The sequence below is a fragment of the Leopardus geoffroyi genome, chromosome B1, assembly GCF_018350155.1.
Source record: "Leopardus geoffroyi isolate Oge1 chromosome B1, O.geoffroyi_Oge1_pat1.0, whole genome shotgun sequence".
Taxonomy (NCBI): Eukaryota; Metazoa; Chordata; class Mammalia; order Carnivora; family Felidae; genus Leopardus; species Leopardus geoffroyi.
The window spans coordinates 35,244,630-35,263,157 of record NC_059327.1 but is presented as its reverse complement, the minus strand read 5'-3'; the positions used below and the strand labels follow the sequence as shown (position 1 = coordinate 35,263,157).

The 18,528-nt window shown below is 38.0% G+C and overlaps 1 protein-coding gene across 8 annotated transcripts in view; it reads left to right on the top strand.

Annotated features, from left to right (window-relative positions):
• Positions 1 to 18,528, top strand: part of PPP3CC (protein phosphatase 3 catalytic subunit gamma) — a 100,553-nt gene that overhangs the window by 20,891 nt on the left and 61,134 nt on the right. Inside the window, exon 1 of one of the 8 annotated variants that reach the window (XM_045457510.1) lies at positions 14,436 to 14,505. The exons of the other annotated variants lie outside the window; for them this stretch is intronic. The gene's annotated coding sequence lies outside the window, so the exon portion shown is untranslated. Of the gene's footprint in view, positions 1 to 14,435; positions 14,506 to 18,528 lie in introns of those variants that run through there. 8 annotated transcript variants of the gene reach the window in all.

Below are 18,528 nucleotides of genomic sequence, written 5' to 3'. Positions count from 1 at the left end.
GAATGTTTATCAAGCTTTTGATGGTAGGAATTTTGACCTCTGTAAACACCACAACCCTGTTCTGTTTCTTAGATGATCATGTGTTAAATCATCTGGCATGATAATACCTGACCGTAGCATTTAAGACCCTGGAAATTACACATACATGGTTTCTGCAACAAACAAAACCTCAAACGAGTTACTATTAAAGTTTGAAATAATGTCCTATATGTACCATTATCTATTTGGATCTTCCTTTAGTAACCAAGTAAATTTTTCTCCTTTAATTTTGAATGTGGATTATTTGCCTTACCAGTGTCTGAAGAATTCGTCCTTTATGTAAAAGTGATTGTCAAGGATAAAGGTGTTGGTAGTACTAAGAATAAAGGACAGGGTGTTTGTTGACAGTCTGGAATCTTTTCTTTTTCTTTCTTTTTTTAAAATGTTTATTCAGGGGCGCCTGGGTGGCGCAGTCGGTTAAGCGTCTGACTTCAGCCAGGTCACGATCTTGCGGTCCGTGAGTTCGAGCCCCGCGTCGGGCTCTGGGCTGATGGCTCAGAGCCTGGAGCCTGTTTCCAATTCTGTGTCTCCCTCTCTCTCTGCCCCTCCCCCGTTCATGCTCTGTCTCTCTCTGTCCCAAAAATAAATAAACGTTGAAAAAAAAATTTAAAATGTTTATTCAGTTTTGAGAGACAGAGAGAGATTGTGAGCAGGGTAGGGGCAGACAGAGAGGGGAGACACAGAATCTGAAGCAGGCTCCAGGCTCTGAGCTGTCAGTGCAGAGTCCAATGCAGTGCTCAAACCCACGAACTGTGAGATCATGACCCAAGCCTAAGTCGGACGCCCAACCGACTGAGCCACCCAAGCGCCCCTCTTTTTTTTTTTTTTTAATACTTTATTTTTTTGAGAGAGAGAGCAAGCGGGGGGCGGGGTGCAGAGAGGGAGGAAGACAGAGGATCTGAAGTGGGCTCTGTGCTGACAGCAGAGAGCCTGATGCAGGGTTTGAACTCATGAACTGCAAGATCATGACCTGAGCCAAAGCTGGACGCTTAACCTACTGAGCCACTCAGGTGCCTGACAGTCTGTAATCTTGAACCAACAGAGAAGAAAATAGCCATGAGGATAAAGGACAAAATCATGCAAAGTACATGGTAATCAGTGGCTTCTGAGCATCTGAGAAGTTGTGTTCTGATGATCTTGGAAATAAGTGGTCTGTTCACATTGTTGTCTTCTTTTGGATCAAAACTGTTCTGAAAACCCAGATTCAGCCACAAGGTCTGTCTGCAGCAATGATGTCAGCAGAACATGTAATTCATTCTCTGCAGCATCAATAGTTGTAAGTGCATGATGCATACCTTTATAGAAGTTCTTTCGATATATCTCCACACAGTTCAATACTTGATCTTAGATTATAGATGGCAACTTTAAGTGAATGTAAGGAAAAAGCAGAAACCACTTGTGGATATTGAGCTATAGGCTTTAGTTAATTTATTATATTAACCAGCATTGTTAACCAGAATCTTCTACTGATGTATGTAATCAGGTTTTTTTTTTTTTTAATGTTTATTTATTTTGAGAGAGAGAAAGAGAGAGCAAGTGCATAAGCAGGAGAGGGGCAGAGACAGAGAGGGAGAGGGAGAGAGGGAATCCCAAGCAGGCTCTACAGTGTCAGCATAGAGCCTGACATAGGGCTCGATCTCACCAACTATGAGATCATGACCTGAGCTGAAACCAAGAGTTAGACACTTAACTAACTGAGCCACCTGGGTGCCCCCATAATCAGTTTTATAAGGAGTTAGTCACTGATTATCCTGAAAGTAAGAATGTACTATGCCAAATCTCCAGGCCTTTTATTTACCCTATAAAATGCATCATGAATTTCACCAGTACAAACTTATTTAAGCCTCGAGATACAATCTGTGTAGACAGCTGTTGTGTCAGTCTTTGTATATGAAGGTTTGTTTCCTTTAACCTGAAAGATACACAAACATTGAAGCATATTTTACTCACACATGATTAACTTAGGAAGGTTGAACTCTTTATCAGGTTTTTTTTTTTTCTTTTAACCCAATTTTAATAAAGCAAAAAAGCTCTCATAATAGTTTTGAGTTAATTAAAAATTGGAGAATGCCAAACAAAGCTAATAAATTCTGTAATCCTTTAAAAACATTTTTAATAAGATGAAGGACCAAATCTTTATGTTGCCTAATGATCATTTAGCATAAACCCAAAGATGTCATAGGTGTCAGAAGCATCTTAACAGTTTTATTATTCTGAATTTGGAGAAGAAGAAAATCAAAGAGAATTTTCATTTGACAAAATGTAAGTCATGACTATCCAAAGAAACAGTTATAGGCAGTTTTTTAATTTATTTTATTTTTTAATTTTTTAAAAGTAATCTCTACCTCTAATATGGGGCTCAAACTCAAGTCCCCAGGATCAAGTCTCCTGCTCTACCGACTGAGCCAACCAGGTGCCCCCAGGCAGTATCTTCAAAAACAGCGATAAATGACAGTTAACTTTTCCCTAAAAGTAAGGAACTTAAAAAAAAAAGATTTATGACTAGACTATTTCAAAAAGCAGAGAGAGTTAACAGAATATTTTGATGATGTAAGGGATGTTTTATCTGGGCACAAAACATTTGCTTTTTTTTTTAACAAAGCAAAGCTATTTATTTATTATATTTTTTAATGTTTATTCATTTATTTTTGGGAGAGAGAGAGGAAGGGGCAGAGACAGTGGGAGGGAGAGAATCTCAAGCAGGCTCTTTGCCATCAGCACAGAGCTGAACATTGCTGTAACGCATGAACCGTGGGATCGTGACCTGAGCTGAAACCAAGAGTTGGACCCTTAACTGACTGAGCCACCCAGGAACCCCTAATTTTTCTTTTTTAACAAAATGAAAATTAAATTCTAGATTTAGTCTATTATTCATGAAGAACCTACATTAAAAGGATTTATAAGGTTTTATTTTTTTATGATAAACCTCTCATATTTGACCAATTTTTGTCAAAAATTTTAATATATTTCTCCCTTCACATTCTTTTTTTTGTAACTATTACAAACCCAGACAAGTAAAGTGTACTTATTCTTAGACCTTCTTCCCTTACAGTGTATTGTCAAATTTGTTTCTCACTAGATTCTTTCACATCTTGGTACAACCAGAAATTTCTCTTTTTTTCCAGCTTTATGGAGATACAATTGACATATAACATGCATAATTTTAAGGTATGCAGTGTGTCAATTTGATACAGCTATATATTTTGGAAAATGATTACCACCGTAGGATTAGCTAATGACATATAACACCACATAATTACCATTTCTTTTTTGTGGTAAATCATACATTACTTATTTAAGACAAAGTTATCCTTTTTATTTCTAGATAAACAAAAGCATTTCTGATACTATGCATTCATATTCCCTTGTCTTCACACACATTCTTTTATATTCCTCCAAAATCACTGTAACTGCAAGACAATATTAAAGTGAGAAGGAAACTCTAGAGGTGTTAGGAATTGCTCTCACTGAGTAATCTCATAGCTTCCCAGAGAGTTAAAATTTTTAAGGGCTTTTAATTGTTTCTTAAGGATTAATCTTGAAATTCTTTCTAGGGTGATGCCAACTAGCCTTTTCCAGGTTTTGCATCTTGTAGGCACATCAAAGTATGGACTAATTGATTTGGGAGGCCTACGCAAGGCTGATTTTTTTTTCAGTAAACTTTCTGCTTTTTACCCTGGGGTTTGGGAATTCTTTCAGGGAGGCAGTTTTAGAATTTGAATTGCATTTAAAGAATGCAAACCATTGGATATCAGAGTTCTGGTTCCTTTTTTCTTTCGAGGTGCCTCTCAAACAATCTTGTTCATGTCAAAATTTCCCCAAGAAGACATTTGTAATTCAGAATTTTTCCTTCATGAAATTATTGTTGAGTTATATTCATAATCTGAAAACAGGAAAGAAGTAGATAGAGAAAGCACAGAGTAGGCGTGGATTTAGACTGAGAAGATTCTTATGTGACCTACGGTAATTGGTGAGGATGGGGCTTTTGCAACCACCTGTCTCCAGAAGACATGAAGTGACACCAAAGATTGGCTGTCATCATTTGAGGACTTAGCAGAACCTCAGCTCCAGGCAGACAGAACTAAGCAAAACATATCTCAAGATTATAAGGACTAAGGAAGTCCTTAAGAAGTTTTAGGAAATGTGTCCCAGTACAAAGTTTATGTAAAGACACTGGTCTGATAAGACCTCCTGGACTTGTCAGCTTTTGGAGCTGGCTGGAAGATGTACATATTAGGCCTATGTCTGTCCTATGCTGTGGAGTTCGTCTTACAGATGCATGACACTCAAGATACTGAAAAAGGGGTGCCTGCCTGGCTCAGGCAGTAGAATATGTGACTCTTGATATTGGGGTTGTGAGTTTAAGTCCCATGTTGGGCATAGAACCTACTTAAAAAAAGGTACTGAGCAAGTAGGCAGATGATAGGAATGCTGTTAATTAGGCAGAAGCCAAACTTCACTCATGAACAGTATAATCGATAAGACTTAAAGTCAGAGGACCCAACTATCACCTCAATCCTGAAGTGCTCAACAAAATTACTGAGGCTCAGATACCTCACTGTCACAGGCAGGATGGCCTTGAGCAGGTAGAAATCAGTGGTCACATACGTGCACACTGTGGCAGAGAGTCATACGTCTCCCCAGGAAAAGGAGGTCGGCTGAATCTTGGAAATGCCAATTGTTAAATAGTAGGACACCCATAAACCACCTACTAAAGATCATCCAGGATTTACTTGTAGTTAAGAAAAAAAAGTTAGGTTTATTTAACCTGCTGCAACAAGCAGAGAGAAGTGGAGGAACTTGGGATCTTCTCAAAATGGGAGGACAGTTAAGAAAGGCTGCTCATTGAGACTGTTGTTAGATTAGGGACTGTTGTTAGATTTTAGGGTGGAAGTTTGTAATCTGATCAAGGATTAGATAGAATTTGTGTAAAAGATGAGTTGGTAGAACTTGTGAAGTTCTAGTGTAAGATCAGATGTAGTGTTGTGCAATTACTATTAAATTAGTTTGTGTGAGGTCTTATCTTGGAACATATGGATTTGAAGGATGTGGTGTTAAAAGGAGTTTGAACTCAATACAAAAAAAAAAAAAAATCTGATTAAGAAAAGAGGAGAAGACTTGAATAGACATTTTCCCAAAGTAGACATATAGATGGCCAACAGACACATGAAAAAATGCTCAACATCACTGATCATCCGGGAAATGCAAATCAAAACCACAATGAGGTATTACCTTACACCTGTCAGATGGCTAAAATCAAAAACATAAGAAATAACAAGTGTTGGTGAGGATGTGGAGAAAAGAGAACCCTGTGTGCTGTTGGTGGGAATATAAATTGATATAACCACTATGGAAAACAGTACAGAGGTTCCTCAAAAAGTTAAAAATAGAAATACCACGTGGTCCAATAATTCCACTACTGGGCATTTACCCCAAAAAATGAAAACAATTCAGAAAGATATACATGTCCCTATGTTTATTGCGGCATTATTTACATTAGTTAGGATATGTAAGCAGTCTAAGCCTGGGTGTCCATCAATAGATGAATGGATAAAGAAGATGTGGGGTGTGTGTATATGTGTGTGTTTATGTCTATATACATATATATGTACACACAGTGGAATATTACTTGGCCATAGAAAAGAGACCTTGCCATTTGAGGCAATATGGATGGACATAGAGGGTGTTAGGCTAAGTGAAGTAAGTTGGACAGTGAAAGACAAATACCATGTGATTTTACTTGTATGTGAAGTTCAAAAAATATAACAAATGAACAAACAAAAAAACAGACTCAAATACAGAGAACAAACTGGTGGTTGCCAGAGAGGAGATAGGTAGGGGAATGGATGAAATAGATAAGGAGAAAAATGGAAAAATTAAAAGTTTGAGCATAGATAGTCTGTGTTGCATGTTGTGGTTTAGTTCTGTTCAGTTTATCTGTTTTATGAGTCATAGTACAGTTATAAGGTGTGACTTCTGTTTTCAGTTCTAAGAGACAGCCCATGTTAGTTTCTTGTGTATTTAAAACTGTGTTTATAATTGTTGAAGGGACGTAGAAAATAATTTTGAAAGAATTCTGCATTAGTTTTCTTTCTTTTTTATTTTTTAATATTTATTTATTTTTGAGAGAGAGAAAGAGAGAGTGGGAGAGGGGCAGAAAGAGAGGGAGACAGAATCTCAAGCAGGATCCAGGCTCCAAGCTGTCAGCACAGCACCTGATGCGGGACTTGAACCCACGCTGGGAGATCATGACCTGAGCTGAAGTCGGATGCTTAACCAGCTAAGCCACCCAGGTGCCTCTGCATTAGTTTTCTATTGCTGTGTAACAAATTACCACAAACTCAATGGCCAATTTTTAGCTCAAAGTTCTGTGGGTCAGAGTCCAATCATGACATGGATTTCTCTGCTCAGGGTCTCAAAGGCTGAAGTCAAAGTGCCCACCAGGCTGAGTTTTCATGTGGAGCTTCTGGGGAAGAATCTGCTTTTAAGCTCATTGAGGTCGTTGGCAATTCTTGTGGTGGTAGGAATGAAGTCCCTAATTTTGCTGTCTGTCAACTAGGGGTCACTCCCAACTCCCAGAGACCACCTGCATTCCTTGCTAAATGGCCCCCTCTATTAAAGCCAACAATGCAGAACTTGCACATGAAATCCCTCTTGTGCTTCAAATCTCTGAAATCCTACATATCTGACCTCTAGATCCAGATTTAAAGGTCTCATATGATTAGGCCAGGCCCATCTAGATAACCTCATTTAAAGGTCAGCTGATTTGGAACTTTTGAATTTTGTTTTTTAATGTTTATTTATTTTTGAGAGAGAGAGAGAGAGGGACAGAGCATGAGTGGGGGAGGGGCAGAGAGAGAGAGACACATAATCTGAAGCAGGCTCCAGGCTCTGAGCCATCAGCACAGAGCCCAACAGGGAGCTCAAACTCAAGAACTGCGAGACCAAGTCGGATGCTTAACCGACTGAGCCACCCAGGGGCCCCTGATTTAGGACTTTTAAAAAAAATGTTTATTTTGAGAGAGAGAAAGAGAATGGGGAGGGGGGGAGCACAGAGAGAAGTGAGGAGAGAGAGAATCCCAAGCAGGCTCTGCATTGCCAGCGCAGAACCTGATGCAGGGCTTGATCTCATGAACGGTGAAATCATGACCCAAGCTGATGCCAAAAATCGGTCGCTTAACCAACTGAGCCCCCCAGGCACCCCTGGGACTTAAATTATGTGTGTAGACTTCCTTCACAGCAGTACCTACATCACTGTTTGCTGGAATAAGTGGGATGAGATGTGTGTATATCATGGGCCATGAATCTTGGGGAGCCTACCTCCAGCCTACCATAATGTGTTTTTAACATTTTAAGCATAAGCCTCTGGGTCATCTTAGTAACTCTTGGTGGTTTATAGGTGTAACTTAAATTTGAGGTTGAATTTTTGAATGTTACTGGTAAGAGTCAGCTTGGGATACAGCTCTGCTGATATGAGAAAAGTCTTATTCATAAAACTGAATAACAGAAGGAAAGTTATTGCCAATGTGATTGCTTTTTTTTCCCCTTAGTGTCTATTACTTTTCTTTCAATAAAGTTTATAAAAACTTGGAAAAACTCAAATGTAGGGCAAAGCAGATAGAAAAATAACAAAAATCACCTGTAGTCCAAACACTCTTCCTTATACTTTTATCATTTTCTTCCAGTTTTTATTGTTCAATTAAAAGAATATTATTATAATCGTGTATATATGAAATAATTATATATACTGACTTCCTAAGTATATGTTTTTTTCTGATTATAAAAGTAATACAGGGGCGTCTGGGTGGCTCAGTCAGTTAAGCATCCAGCTCTTGATTTTGGCTCAGGTCATGATCTCATGGCTCATGAGATCAAGTCCCAGGTCAGGCTCTGCATGGGATTCTCTCTCTCCCTCTCTGCCCCTCCCCTGGGTGTGTACTCTCTCTCTCAAAATAAATAAATAAACATTAAAAAAATAAAAATCAGTCATTGGGGAAAGTTAAAAAAAATAGAAAAGTAATAAGAAAAATAAAATAATTTAGAATCTTGTTACCCAGCACTAATACTTGGGTATATTTCCTTAGTGCCTGTTCTAATGCATTCCTTGGTCACAGATTAGATCCTATTGTATGGATTTATTTTTTTTAATTTTTAAAAATGTTTTTATTTCTCATGCACTATGAAATCATGAGCTGAGCTGGAATTGAGTCAGACACTTAACAGAGCCACTCAGGCTCCCCTGTATGGATTTATTTTTAAGTAGAGTTAACACTGGAACACTTGCAGATTTTAAATAAGAGGCATTTGACATATTACTTACTGCCTAGTCATTTTTTTTTTGTCCTAACCATTAAAACAACTTCATTGATTCTGTATAAGTTTGTTTTAGATTCATAAATGTGCTTTTTATTTTTAAAATTTTATATATGCTTGTAGTTGTATATATTTGTTGTATATATTTGTATTGATATAGGTTCATAATTCAGTATTTAATGAAATAGTAAAAGAACACACAAAAAACTCCATTGCTCAAATTGATTCACTCCCTAAGGGTCCCTGACAGCTGAGTTTTCACTGTACCTTGTTTATTATTATTATCAATGGGCCAGGGACATCAGTGTTTCCATTGGCTCTTCCCTCTTGCTCCTTGGGACAAGATTCCCCTGGTTCTGGCATCCCTGTGGGGGCAGCAGTTTAGGAGAAAAAAACACTTTGAAAAAATTTCTCAAAAGAACATTCCAGACTTAGTAAAACAGAGCACTATGTGCCCCCTCTCACCTCTTCTCCTGGTTTCTTATACTGACTATCATGCCAGAATGTCTCAGCTGAAGGTACTGACTGATATCAGTTCTCAGTGCAGTGTCTTTCTGCTGAAACACTGACAGACTGGGCTGCTTTTTTTTTTTTTCTTTTAGAAAGAGAGAGAGTGAGCACCTGCAAGCCGGGGCAGAGGGAGAGAGAGAATCTTAAGCAGGCTCTACATAGAGCCCAACTCAGGTTTGATCTCATGTTCCTGGGATCGTGACCTGAGCCAAAATCAAGAGTCCAATACTCAACTGACTTAGCTACCCAGGTGCCCCTAGACTGGGCTCTCTTGGCTATGTGTTTGTTTGTTTGTTTATTTATTTATTTAGTTAGTTAGTTAGTTAGTTATGACAGAGAGAACAAGCAGGGGGCGGGCAGAAACAGAGGGAGAGAGAGAATCCCAAGCAGGCTCCACACTGTCATTGCAGTCACCAGCCATGTGATCATGACCTGAGCCGAAACCAAGAGCTAGAGGCTCAACCAACTGAGCCACCCAGGCTCCCGTCTTGCTATGTGAGTTTTTAAATAATACGGAAAATTATTATTTGAGTTACTTGGCAGTGAAAATAGTTTATTACTTACTGTGCTTCTGCTTTTGAGGAGAGAGGGGAGGGAAAGACAGATATTTTGTTATGTAATTTTCCTTGCAGAGTGTCCAAAATGTAATTTGGATGTGGTTATCAACCATGTCAAGAGAGTTTCTGTTTTAACAATGGGATGAAAAAAATCATTCCAGAAACACCTTTCTGGGACTGGGAAGGAACTGAAATGGAAGTTGTTATGCACACGAGAAGTTTGATCTCAGAGTTGCATAATCTTGAAATCAACCTGGACTTCTGAGTCTAGGGTTCAAACTAGATAAAAGCTAGACTTGAAAATCTTTAGTACCATGATAGCTTCATTTTAAACTGGGAACTTGCCATTTTATTTTGAATCAAGTATTTTAAAAATGTATACTTTACATGGATAGTTTATTTTTGCATTTTTATCCCTTCTGTTTATTTAGAAGGAAAAAAATCTTGATTTTTTTTAACAACTGGCTAATAAGAAAATATTTAGTTTATGCAACTTCTAATATAGCAACCCTAAATTATTTTGAAACATTTAGGAATATATCTACTTTAATGTTTTCCCTGTAATAAGTGAGTAAATATTCTCATTTGGTAATAGCTTGGAAAATATAGGACGGCCATTTATTTTTTTTCTTATTATTATTAAAAAAATTTTTTAATGTTTATTTATTTTTGAGAGAGAACGAGAGAGAGAGAGCACGAGTAGGGCTCAAACTCATGAACTGTGAGATTGTGATCTAAGCCAAAGTTGGGTGCTTAACCAACTGAGCCACCTAGGTGCCGCCTCTCTTCTTATTTTTTAAACATGCCACTGCATGAATTTTTTAAAATTATTTTTTATGTTTATTTTTTTGAGAGAGAGAGAATCCCAAGTAGGCTCTGAGCTGTCAGCAGAGAGCCCGATGTGGGGCTTGATCCCATAAACCACGAGATCATGACCTGGGCCAAAAGCAAGAGTCAGACGCTTAACAGACTGAGCCACCCAGGCGCCCCTTAAACATTCTTACCACAAATCAACAGGCTGTACATCTTAAACTTACACATTGTTATATGTTAATTGTGTCAACGAAGCTGGGGGAGAAAGGTCGCTTCAGTTGCTGTAAAAGGCCAAGACCTGGAAGACACAGTCATGGCTAGACTAAGGTAGTAGTGATGGATGTGTTAAAAATTATTGAATCCAGAGTTTGTTTTATTAGGGAATATTTATTCAAAGCAATTAAAACTGCTGCCTCAAAAAAATATACACCTTGGAAAACCTCCCCCCACTTTCAAAAGACAGAAACTCAGTGTGACTGCATCTGCTTGGAACTCCTGCCTACACTGTACTCCCAACATAAATGAGGGCTAACTGGAGACTTTCTGAATTTAAAGTATATTTTAAAGGTAGAATCAGCTAGGGGTGCCTGGCTGGCTCAGTTGGTAGAGATCAGGTAGGGCATGTGACTTTTTAAAAAATTTTTTTAAACATTTATTTATTTTTGAGAGAGAGAGAGGGAGAGAGATCAAACAAGATGGGAGGGGCAGAGAGAGAGGGAGACACAGAATCTGAAGCAGGCTCCAGGCTCCGAGCTGTCAGCACAGAGCCCCATGAGGGATTTGAACCCACAAACCGCTAGATCATGACCTGAGCCTAAGTCAGGTGCTTAACTGACTGAGCCACCCCGGCGTGGCATGTGACTCTTGATCTCAGGGTAATGAGTTCAAACTGCATGTTGGGCGCAGAGCTTACTTTAAAAAAGGAAAAAAAAGAGAGGCACCTGGGTGGCTCAGTTGGTTGTGTCTGACTTCAGCCCAGGTCATGATCTTAACGGTTTGAGAGTTCAAGCCCTACATTGGGCTCACTGCTGTCATTCCAGAGCCTACTTCGGATCCTCTGTCCCCCCTCTCACAGCCCCTCCCCTGCTTGTGCTCTTCCAAAAATAAACATTTAAAAAAAAAAAAAAAGAGCTAGTCTTGCTGATAAATTGGGATTTGGGGAGAACTGGGGAAGTCAGGATTAAGGGAAGATCCCACAGGTTTTTGGCCTAAGCACCTGGGTTTAACGATGTTTCCATATATTTAGATGGAAAAGATTAGAGGCAGTCTGGGAAATTATAAGTTTAATTTTAGACATGTTTTTTTTTTTCTAGTTTTATTGAAAAATAATTGGCATACATCACTGTATAAGATTAAAGCATATAGCATGATGGTTTGATTTAGATATACAGTAAAACATTGGATTTTGAGTAACTTGTTCTGTGAGTGTTCTACAAAGTGAGTAAACATTTCTAATAAATTTTAACTTGATAAAGTAGCAGTGTCTTGCATAATGAGTAGTACGTGACACTCAATATCACATGATCACAACTGGGCCAATGGTTTTTGAAATTTGCTTTGATATATGAGTGCTTTGGATTACAAGCATGTTTTTGAAACAAATTATGCTCATAAACCAAGGTTTCACTGTATTTTGAAATGATTACCACAGTAAGTTTGGCTAACACCCATCTTTTCATATACATACAATAAAAAGAAAAAAAAGGAAAAAAATTTCTCCTTGTGATTAGAACTCTTAGGATTTACTCAACAACTGTTCTGTCATATAGCAGTATTAGCTGTGGTTATCATGTTGTATATTATATCCCTAGTACTTTTTTACCTTATACAGGAAGTTTATATCTTTTGATTATAGTCCTCCATTTTCACCTCCCTTGCCCCAACCACTACCTCTGGCAACCACAAGTCTGTTCTTTTTTTCTGTGAGTTTTGTTTTGATTTGAATCCGCATATAAGTGAGATCATACAGTATTTGTCTTTCTCTGTCTGATTTATTTCATTTAGTAAAATCCTTCAAGGTCCATACATGTTGTCACAAATAGTAGGACTTCCTCATATTTTATGGCTGAATAATATTCTGGTGTGTGTGTGTGTGTGTGTGTGTGTGTATCACAAGTTCTTTATCATTCATCCATCAGTCCACTTTTATGTTGTTTCCATGACATGTTAAATTTTAAATGCTTATTAAACCTCCAAGCAGATATTAAATAGGCTGTTGGATTTAAGAGTCAAAGGAGAATTTAGGCTAATCATTTTTTAGAAGTTTTATGATGAAATCCTTGGTTGTATTTGTAAAAACAACTCTATGATCATGCTGTAAATTGTATTATGAAATGAAACATTTTCATAATTCTTAGTTTCGTATTTAAAGATAAAATGCCAAATTGTTTTCCCCCACAGTTTACTGTGTATGTTTATTTTATGTGGATACACTTTAAGTGGCCTTTCTTAGTACCAGTCATCTTTGAATAACAAGTACCTCCTCTACTCTTCAAAAAAAAGAAAAATACTGTAGTTTTATTACCCATGAATTATTACATTTCTGGATAAGTGATGTTTCGGTTCACATTTTTTTTTTAACTGTGTAGTGGTGTTTTGAGACCCTTCAACCCTCTGTTAAGTCTCCTTTCTCATTGGTAAGGGTTGTAGTTTATAAAATAACAGACCTATATTAAAGATGAAGGGACTGCTCTCTCCCCCAAATTAGGATATGATATAACCAGTAAAGCAGTAAGTAACTTGAGCGCTGACACTAGTGACATTTTGGTTCTTTCATTTAAAAATGCTTACTTCAGGGGTGCCTGGGTGGCTCAGTTGGTTAAGCTTCTGATTTCAGTTTGTAAGTTCGAGACCTGAGTCAGGCTCTGTGCTGACAGCCCAGAGCCTGAAGCCTGCTTGGGATTCTGTGTCTCCCTCTCTCTCTGCCCCTCTCCCCACTCGCACTCTGTCTCTCTCTCTCTCTCTCTCTCTCAAAAATAAATAAACATTAAAAAAAAATAAAAATAGAGTTTTAAAATTTCACTCGAGAACTTATTTTATTTTTAAGTTTATTTATTTTGGGAGAGAGAGAGTGAGCACGAGTGGAGGAGGGGCAGAGGGAGAGGGAGAATCCCAAGCAGATTCTGCACTGTCATTAGGAGCCCAACTTAGTCTCATGAACCATGAGATCATGACCTGAGCCGAGATCAAGAGTCAGATGCTTAACCGACTGAGCCAGCCAGAAGCCCTTAAAAATAGGGTTTTAAAATTTAATTGGAAAATTCCTGCTATTTCCTATCATGACCAAACTTAGCTAGATTCCCTTTAGTCTTCTCAGGATGGTGGCTGTTCCCATTCTTCTATGAATCAACCTCAACTATATTGTGTATACAACTATCTAATAAAGGAAGGAAGTTGTAATTTAGGGCTTCTAAACATAGCTAGGAGTAACTTGAGAGGGGATAGGACCCACTCCTTTAAAGTTGAAGATTCTTTTCTTTTGATTTGAAGGAAATTGAATTTATTTGCCCTTACTTAAAAACTTAGGATTCTTCTGGAACTTTCTGTTATATATGTTGTCTCAAGCCAATCTTAATTCCTCTTAGTGTTCCTGGATCAGCTGTGTCCCATTTCTCTTAGCTGGGCATAATCCCCTTGATCCATTTCAACCTTGCTTTTGCTTTCATTTAATTAGGTGACTTGTTTACGTGTTTTAAGTAAATTGCAACTAGAGACTTTGAAAGAAAGAAAAAATATCTAATTTTTTTTCTCGGAAGGTCTTTAGGTTGCTTATCTCTTTCATAACTTATATGATACATAAGAAAAATGGTTTCCTATTTTGTAAACTGTTACCTGATTGCAACAATAATGGAGGAAAATTATTTTTATTAGTAGGTATAATACTACTGGTAGAAGTCAAGTAATATTTTGTGGATCTCTTGTCTCTGGAACTACCTCTATATATAATACCTTTTTTGTCAATTCCAATATATTTGATTTTGTATTATTTCATTTTATTTTTAGTTTGTTAACCAATTTCAATTATTTACAAAGTGGGGATTAAAAACAAGCTGGCTTCTTATGGGGTTCATTTCAAAATGGGGAAGGGCAGGTTGGCTAGCTAGAAATTGAGAGTAAGAGTTTGAAAACCGAAAAAGAGGTAAACTAGGTATGAAAAGGGGAATGATTAAATGTGGTATCTTCCATTTGTTTTTCTGGATCAAGATTTCATAGGACTGAGGGTTCTCTGAAGTCACAAACAAGTGATTAAGTATATCTCTTGATTGAACCTCATGTAAGTTTCTCTAAAGAAAGTTTCTCTAAGACTTCCACTCTCAGGGGCACGTGGATGGCTCAGTCAGTTAAGTGTCTGACTCTTGATTTAGGCTCAGATCATGATCCCATGGCTCATGGGATCAAGCTCAGAGTCGGGCCTTACGCTGACTATGGATTCTGTCTCTCACTTTCTCTTTGCCCTTCTCCCGCTCATGCCTGCATGCATATACGAATTCTCTTTTGCTCTCCCTGAAAATAAATACACTTAAAAAAAAAAAAAGATATACTCTTAGTTTGGGCAACTTTTCCACCTTTTTATGATAAGTATTTCAACCATATTAGAACAGTAGAGTGAATAGTATTATGAACTTCCAAGTAAACATCATCCAGCCTCACTAGTTATTATTGACTCCTTACCAGTTTTTTTTTCATCTGTACCCCTGCTTATTCCCTGTCCTCTCACTGTTGTGAAGCAGATTCCAAATAGCATATAATTTCATCTGAAAATATTTCAGTAAGAATCTCTAAACTATAAAGGATTTTTGTTGTTAAACACAACCATATTGCCATTACATTTTAGTAAAAATTTAAGTAAGTTTGTTTAGGACTTACCTTTCACTCTGTCTTAAAGACTCACCAGATAAATAAATAAAAGATTCGTCGTAATATCTTATACAAATTAACACAAATTAAACTGATTTATCTTTCAAATTGGAATACTTGTGAGAGTGAAAGGGGGTGCTATTAACAGTTATGCTAGGACAGCAGTGGAAATCTAGGACTGTCCTGATTAAACTGGGATATATGTGGTCCTCTCTTTCAAAGTAATATTTGCTGTTTGGATAGCTACATTTTTTCAATAAGCTTTGAATTGCCTAAATTAGTCAAGTTGTAGCTAGGAGCATGATGAAACTTACCATAGAATTTTCAAGTCTAAAAATTAAAAAAAATTTTTTTAAATGTTTTTATTTATTTTTGAGACAGACAGAGACAGAGCATGAGCAGGGGAGGGGGCAGAGAGAGAGAGGGAGACACAGAATCCGAAGCAGGCTCCAGGCTCTCATCTGTCAGCACAGAGCCCGACACAGGGCTCGAACTCACGGACCGTGAGATCATGACCTGAACAGAAGTCGGATGCTCAACCGACTGAGCCACCCAGGCGCCCCTCAAGTCTAAAATTTTTATAGTGCCTGTAGATTTCAACTTGTTTTTTTTTTCTTTTTAAGTTTTTTATTATTTAAGTAATCTCAATGGGGGGTTCAAACTCACAACCCTAAAATCAAGAGTTGCATGCTCCTGTGACTGAGCCAGCCAGGCACCCCTCAACTTAGTTCTCTCTCTTTTTTTTGAGAGGTTTTATTTTTTAATTTTTATTAAACATTTTTTCTTAATGTTTATTTTTTTTTTATTTGAACTTATTTGATTGATTGTGATTTTTTACTATGAAATTTATTGTCAAATTGGTTTCCATACCACACCCAGTGCTCATCCCAACAGGTGCCCTCCTCAGTACCCATCACCCACCCTCCCCTTCCTCCCACCCCTCATCAACCCTCAGTTTGTTCTCAGTTTTTTTAAGAGTCTCTCTCTCATGCGGCGCCTGGGTGGCGCAGTCAGTTAAGCGTCCGACTTCAGCCAGGTCACGATCTCGCGGTCCGTGAGTTCGAGCCCCGCGTCGGGCTCTGGGCTGATGGCTCAGAGCCTGGAGCCTGTTTCCGATTCTGTGTCTCCCTCTGTCTCTGCCCCTCCCCCGTTCATGCTCTGTCTCTCTCTGTCCCAAAAATAAAATAAACGTTGAAAAAAAAAATTAAAAAAAAGAGTCTCTTATGGTTTGGCTCCCTCCCTCTCTTTTTTTTTTTCCTTTCCCTCCCCCATGGTCTTCTGTTAAGTTTCTCAGGATCCACATAAGAGTGAAAACACTTGGTATCTGTCTTTCTCTGTATGACTTATTTCACTTGGTGTAACACTCTCCAGTTCCATCCACGTTGCTACAAAAGGCCATATTTCATTCTTTCGCATTGCCACGTAGTATTCCGTTGTGTATATAAACCACAATTTCTTTATCCATTCATCAATGGATGGCTTAATATTTATTTTTGAGAGAGAGAGGCAGACACAGAATCCTAAATAGGCTTCAGGCTTGAACCCATGAGCTGTGAGATCATGACCTGAGCCAAAGTCAGACACTTAACCAACTGAGCCACCTAGGCACCCCTAGAGATTTTATTTTTAAGTAACCTCTACACCCAGCATGGGGCTTCAACTCAAAACCCTGAGATCAAGAACCACACACTCCACAGACTTGGCCAGCCAGGTGCCCTCAACTTGGTTCTTTTTTTTTTTTTTTTTTTTAAGTTTATTTATTTCTTTTGAAAGAGAGAAAGCACAAACAGGGAAGGCTCAGAGAGAGGGAGAGACAGAATCCCAAGCAGGCTCTGCCCCATCAGCGCAGATCCCAATGTGGGCTCAAACTCATGAACTGTGAGATCATGACCTGAGCTGAGATTAAGAGTCAGTTACTTAACTGACTGAGCCACCCAGGCACCCCTCAACTTGGTTCTTTTTTTTTTTTCTAGGTTTTTTAAATGTTCATTTTTGAGAGAGAGAGAGAGAGAGAATATGCATGTGAGGGAGGGGCAGAGAGAGAGGGGAGACAGAAGATCTCAAGTAGGCTCTCTCTGCCCTGTCAGCACAGAGCCCAATGTAGGTGGGCTTGGACTCAGGAACTGTGAGATCATGACCTGAGCCAAAGTTGAACGCTTTAACTGACTGAGCCACCCAAGTGCCCCAACTTGGGTTTTTTGTTTTGTTTTGTTTTTGTTTTTTTCCAATTTCTTCACATCCTTTCCAATACTTTTTATTTTCTGTTCTGTTTTTGTGTTTTTCTTATAATCATTCTACTTGGTATGAAATGGTATCTCATTGTGGTTTTAATCTGAATTTCCCTGATGATTAGGGATGTTAAAGATCTTTTATTGACTTATTGACTGTTCATGTATCTTCTTTTTTTAATGTTTTTTTCTTTCTATAATTAATTTATTTTTTATAATTTACATCTAAGTTAGCATATGGTGCAATAATGATTTCAGGAGTAGATTCCTTAATGCCCCTTTCCCATTTAGCCCATCCTGCCTCCCACAACCCATCCAGCAACCCTCTGTTTGTTCTCTATATTTAAGAGTCTCTTATGTTTTGTCCCCCTCCCTGTTTTTATATTATTTTTGCTTCCCCTAACTTGGTTCTTAATGAGACTTTCATAAAAGTAGAAGTGGAACCATCAGGCATAAACCACAAATTGAAATGAACCCCTTGTTTAAATGTATAGTTTATAGGCTTGTGGATATTAGATCATAGAGAATTAGAATACATTATACAGTAGATTAGGTAAATGAAATGATGGTCAAGTTTAAAATGTCAAAGGTTTTTTCTGTTAAAGTTGGTAATTCACCATGATATTAGATTAACTTTATACCCAGCATAAACTGAAATTAGTTTTTAGCATTTTCAGATTAGAAAACACAACTAGACCTTCTTTATCTATTCTTCTCAAGTTTATGCTGTGTTACCATAGCAAGTAATTCTCAGAAACAGCTCCATCCAGTTAGTGTTTGCTTATTATCAGTAATATTTTAAGCAACTACCTTTTTAAAAATTTTTTTTAATATTTATTTATTTTTAATTTTATTTTTTATTTTTAAAAATTTACATCCAAATTAGCATATAGTACAACAGTGATTTCAGGAATAGATTCCTTAGTGCCCCTTACCCATTTAGCCCATCCCCCCTCTCACAATCCCTCCAGTAACCCTCAGTTTGTTCTCCATATTTATGAGTCTCTTCTGTTTTGTCCCCCTCCCTGTTTTTTAAAAAAATTTTTTTTTTCAACGTTTATTTATTTTTGGGACAGAGAGAGACAGAGCATGAACGGGGGAGGGGCAGAGAGAGAGGGAGACACAGAATCGGAAACAGGCTCCAGGCTCTGAGCCATCAGCCCAGAGCCTGACGCGGGGCTCGAACTCAGGGACCGCGAGATCGTGACCTG